Source organism: Polyodon spathula, chromosome 10 (genome assembly GCF_017654505.1).
Source record: "Polyodon spathula isolate WHYD16114869_AA chromosome 10, ASM1765450v1, whole genome shotgun sequence".
NCBI lineage: Eukaryota > Metazoa > Chordata > Actinopteri > Acipenseriformes > Polyodontidae > Polyodon > Polyodon spathula.
The window spans coordinates 18,676,520-18,682,519 of NC_054543.1; the positions used below are offsets into that span (position 1 = coordinate 18,676,520).

Genomic DNA, 6,000 nt, shown 5'->3' on the forward strand with positions numbered 1-6,000 from the left:
TAGCTTTATCATAACATATTCTAATTGTAAACGACTGCCATTCAAAATGGCCCTTCTGAACCCAAAGCTAATGACGACGATACATAATATAGGCTACCTTATCACATCTATCAAGATGGCATTAGCAAATTTAATCTACGTTAGATAAACAAATACCACGTCAATCTTATATTCTGACTACAAAACTATATAACATTTATATATATATATATATACATTTATTATATTTATATATATATTATTTTATATATATATATATATATATATATATATATATATATATATATATATATATATATATATATATATCTATATTATAATATAATATAAAATTCCAGAAAAATTAGCTCATAATCCTATGTTAAAGTACCCTTTCTTTGCCTCCCTTACTAGCAGCTGATTTGTATTAATTTCGGCTGCTCGTACTACAATCGGTTCCTCTTCTAAACAGGATTACCTTGTTATCTCTCTGCGTTACCTCCCTTCCAGCCACTCTGCTGTTTTCTCCCCCCGGTCCCTATTCCTGGTATTATTTTAGGCACAGGGTTATTTTGTTTTCGCCGTGAATACTGTATTTTCTTTGTATTTTTTTTCTTCTTCCCTCAGATGTTTAGTAGGTGCGCAGCTATGTTTACAAGCTGAACCGAGTGTGACTGCTTACTACTCATTCTTATCAGTAGGTTATTGGCTATAGGGTGAAAAATGTGTCCCAATCAGAGCGAGCTTGCTCTATTAGTCATTAATTCTGATTGGGTCTTTGTAGCCTTGAAATACTGTTATGATAGTCATGGAAACTAAATCACATGGAACACATGACGCATCACGTCGAACCCTAGTTTTGGTCAAACCAATTTAATGTGCAGCTTGATAATAAAACCAAAAGTCTATCCAGTGAATTTTCTATGACATATTAAGTAGTATGAATGCAACCATACTATACAAAATATTAATCAAATATATAACTTTAACATTCATACCTGTATAAATCTTAAACCCACAACACTAACCTTTAATGATAATTATTACATCAATAGTGAATAGTATGATAATACAATTTTTTATAATTCATTTAAAAATGGGCCCCACATTTTAAGGATGTTATCTAATTTCACTTTATCTGTCTAGTAGAGCCTCTTCAGCTGTTTCCGCTACGTGATCATTGGACAATTCTTTCCAGTATTTAAGGATTCACTTTTTTTTTCTTTTTTTTTATCAAAGAATAACGAAAATTTATCAAAATGCAGAAGCTAGGTATCACTGTGTGGTTTACTTTTTAAATATCAGAAATGTATTCATGAATGTGTTGCCTAACACAACCCCAAAATGCATGTACAATGTTCTCAATTTCATTCAGAGGATGCAGTATGTATGAATTTAGAAATATTTAGCTTTGTGTAACAAACTATTCATGATTGTTATATTGAATTGGCCTTGGTCCTTCCTTTGTGGATAATGTGTCCAAGCCCTTGCCTATGAAATAACAACACACATTTTATTACTGGTTGTTTTAAATAAACGCTTATTGTCTATTTTGATTATCAAAAAACATATCAGAATATGTTTGTGGAATATTGAACAATTAATTATTAAAATACTTTTTTATGCTACTGTTGTTGTTTTGAATTAAAAGTGTATTATACCGGTGAGATGCAACATATATTTTAGAAAAGGAAAGCAAAACAAAGATGGCAATATATTCCAGAATTATAATGCAAGTCTGGGTCGAAGACTGTTCTTGATGAGCACCTTCTGTTTCAAAAGTGTAGGGGTAGATTCTCATCATTGCTTTCCAAGAGGCAATATTCCTGTGGCCTTGCCAGTTGCCACTGACAACATACATCATGGAAAGTAACATAAATTCTTCTGGGAACATGTTTAAACATTCCTTAGATCTATTCATCTTTATAGATACATATACTATTTTAACGTGTTTGTGTGAATATATGAAAGACGTCTACAAAACATATTATATATTTTTAACTGTGTTAATTAGTCATTGTGGTATTTCAAGTGTTTCTGTTAATCTTTAATGGTTTACAAGAGTTTCTTAGCAACTATCTTCTGTTCCTGCTTCAGCTCTTAAAAACATAAATGCAAATAAATTAAATGATTACTTTTCACAAGTTTTTACAAAGGAGGATACGGACAACATGCCCCACGTCATCCAGTTCCTATCCAGTTTAAATAAATTTAGCATAACCGAGGCAGAAGTGTTAAAGGGACTAGGAGCTCTTGAAATAAACAAATCCCCTGGGCCAGATGAGATCCTCCCAATAGTACTCAAAGAAATGAAAGAAGTTATTTACAAACCGCTAACCAAGATCATGCAACACTCTGACATAGGGGTTGTACTGACAGTCTGGAAAATTACAAACGTAATACCAATCCACAAAAAGGGAAACAAAACTGAACCAGGTAACTACAGACCAATAAGCCTGACTTCTACTATATGCAAACTTATGGAAACTATAATCAGATCCAAGATGAAAAATTACCTATATGGTAACAGTATCCTGCGAGACAGTCAACATGGTTTTAGGAAAGGGAGATCGTGTCTAACTAACTTGCTTGATGTTTTTGAGGATGCAACATCGATAATGGATAATTGCAAAGCATATGACATGGTTTATTTAGATTTCCAGAAAGCTTTTGACAAAGTCCCGCATAAAAGATTAATTCTCAAACTGAAAGCAGTAGGGATTCAAGGAAACACATGTACATGGATTAGGGAGTGGTTAACATGTAGAAAACAGAAAGTACTGATTAGAGCAGAAACCTCAGAATGGAGTGTGGTAACCAGTGGAGTACCACAGGGATCAGTATTAGGTCCTCTGCTATTTCTAATCTACATTAATGATTTAGATTTTGGTATAGTAAGCAAACCTGTTAAATCCGCAGATGACACAAAAATAGGAGGAGCGGCAAACACTGTTGCAGTAGCAAAGGTCATTCAAAATGATCTAGACAAGATTCAGAACTGGGCAGACACATGGCAAATGACATATAATAGAGAAAAGTGTAAGGTACTGCACGCAGGAAATAAAAATGTGCATTATAAATATCATATGGGAGATACTGAAATTGAAATAAAAAAGACCTAGCAGTTTTTGTTGACTCAGAAATGTCTTCATCTAGACAATGTGGGGAAGCTATAAAAAAGGGAACAAGATGCTTGATACATATGAAAAGTGTTGAATTTAAATCTATGAAAAAATGTTAAAACTGTACAATGCATTAGTAAGACCTCATCTTGAATATTGTATTCAGTTCTGGTCACCTCGCTATAAACAAGATATTGCTGCTGTAGAAAGAGTGCAAAGAAGAGCGATCAGAATTATTCCAGGTTTAAAAGGCATGTCATATGCAGACAGGCTAAAAGTTGAATCTATTCAGTCTTGAACAAAGAAACTACACGGCAAATTCAAGCATTCACCTAAAAGTATTGACAATGTCGACCCAAGGGACTTTTTCGACCTGAAAAAAGAAACAAGGACCAGGGGTCACAAATGGAGATTAGATAAAAGGGCATTCTTCAGAGAACTTTTTTACACAGAGAATGAGAGGAATCAACTCCCCAGTAATGTTGTTGAAGCTGACACCCTGGATCCTTCAAGAAGCTGCTTGATGAGATTCTGGGACCAATAAGCTACTAACAACCAAACGAGCAAGATGGGCTGAATACATTTTTTAAATGCTTCATTATTGTGGGGGTGGGGGTGGGGCTTGAGTAAAGGCATCATTCCAAATAAATTAATTATACTATTTCCATGTAAACATTGTACCCTCAACCCTGCATAATAGTATGGGGATGCATTTTCTGACAGAAATGCAAAATTCAGTATGTCAGAAATTGCTACTGTGATGCATGTACTGCCAAGCCAGAGACAGGGGCAAAATGCATGTACAAACTTTTTTTTTTTTTTTCTGTGTAATGTTTACTATACACCTACTGTACATTATACAGAGCATCATTATCTTCATAATTCATTTTTCAAACTAGGCTTAGCCTGTAGTCATGTTGCTGCCCTGCTTTTCAAAGTCTTGGCTTGCTCTCAGTACGGGTTGAACAAGAAGGGAGTTGCCTGCACCAGAAAGCTTTGGGAATGGAAAGTTGCAAACAGGAGGAGGGTAGGTTGGTCAAAAGATGTTTCACATAGGGTGAATACTTTCAGTTGGCATTCAGAGTGTCGTATTGTGAATATGGTTTGTTATTTTTCTTTTTGGATTGTAATGCCTCACACAACATGCAAAAAAAATACATAGCATGATACCTATGAATGGTTCAACTTTGTCCTGGATGAAAGAAAACCAACAAACATGTATTAATTATGGATCAAGGACCCATTCAAATATCGAGAAGGACTGGTGAATCTACATATGGATCCTTTTGAAAGGTATGGCTTATTGGTGACATTAGACCAGAAAATGCAGGAACACAGTATTGTGAGTACATGCGCTGGTGCGCAGATTTATTACAAAGCAAATATTTAAACAAAACAAAACGTTAGGTTATGGATGTAACCCCGGTTCCCTGAAAGAGAAGATGACCAATAACAATACTTTTGGGATATGCCTGCCACAGGTCAGGTTTACTGAGCATTTTATGTCAGAGCTGCCGATAGGCTCCTTCTGGGAGTGACATCCTTGGTCCTGCCTACTGAGGGAATAAGTAGTCACTCCACAGAGATCACTTTCTCTTTTATATATTACCCGCGAATGCGAGTGATGCGACCTTGCAAGGTTAGTTGGTTGTCTTCTTTTTCAGGGAACCAGGGTTACATCAGTAGCCTAACGTTCCCTTTCTATTTGAAGACGACCAAAAATACTTTTGGGAAAGTATATCAAAGCCGTCTCGATGGAGTGTGAGCAGAGGCAGCAGACGACTGACATCTTGCTACTGCCAAACTAATGTTTGCGGTGTGAGCCTGCAACCTCAAGGACCCTTGTGCCTAATGAAGGCATAGAGGAATCTGCCACGTTAAGTCAGCTGAACATGGTGAATGTATGCAGAGTAGCCCAGTTAGTCGCAGTACTAATATCAGTCAATGAAGCTCCTCTAAAGAGGACCCATTATTTAGCCACTCCTCTAATAGAGTATGCGGCTACTCTCCCAGGTGGAGGTAGACCGGCATTTGTATATGGAGATGAGACTGTGTCCACAATCCAGTGGGACAGTCACTGCTTTGAGAGGGCTTCACCCAGGGTCCTTTCACCATGACAGACGAAGAGCTGGTCAGACTGACGCAGCGCTCTCATCCTATACACACAACCTCTCAATGCCCGAACTGGGCAGAGGGAATTCAATCTCCGATCCTCCTGGGAATTTTCCGATTGGAAAGCTGTAACCACCTTAGGGAGGAAAGCGAGGTTCGTGTGTAACAATACCCTGTTTCCATCATCCCAAATACACATACAGGCATTGTACACAGACAGAGCCTGTAGTTCACTAACCTGTGTAGCAGAGGTGAAAACCTGTAAAATGATTGCTATAAGGCAATAAATGGGGTGATGACCTCTGACTACACACCAATTTTGAAAGTACCTCCACTTTTAGCCATACAACGACCTTGTGGAGGGGGCGCTACCATTCTGCAGTACACTGACAACTGCGTCTGAGAGTGATAAGGCGGTCAGACGGTCCTGTTCAGTGGCCAGACCCACAGTTGCCTGACTGAGGAGATTCATGCGTAGCGGGATCTCCCAGGGCTGGTCTTCTAGCAGTTGAAAAAGGTTTGAAAACCAGATTCTCCTGGGCCATCTGGGGGCCAAAAGGAAAACTGTCGTTTTCTCTCTCTGGACCTTTTCTAGGAAGGCCAGGAGCAGCAGTATTGGTGGGAATGCATGGACCGCCGCAGCGGTGGAGAGTGGCCAATGAGTCGTCTCTGACTGGCAAAGGCAATTCTGGCCTTCCTGAAACGTTGCCAAATGCACTGTACCACCTCAAGGTGGAGTGGCCATTCTGACCGGTGAGGACCCTCCCTCGAGAGAAGGTCCACCACC

General features: G+C 38.1%; 1 long non-coding RNA gene across 1 annotated transcript in view; it reads right to left on the reverse strand.

Moving 5' to 3' along the window:
- LOC121322478 overlaps window positions 1-683 on the reverse strand; it is a 36,647-nt gene extending 35,964 nt beyond the window's left edge. Inside the window, exon 1 of the long non-coding RNA XR_005951037.1 lies at window positions 458-683. This is a non-coding gene — a long non-coding RNA (uncharacterized LOC121322478). The remainder of the gene's footprint in view (window positions 1-457) is intronic.
- Between the last annotated feature and the right edge of the window lie 5,317 nt (window positions 684-6,000).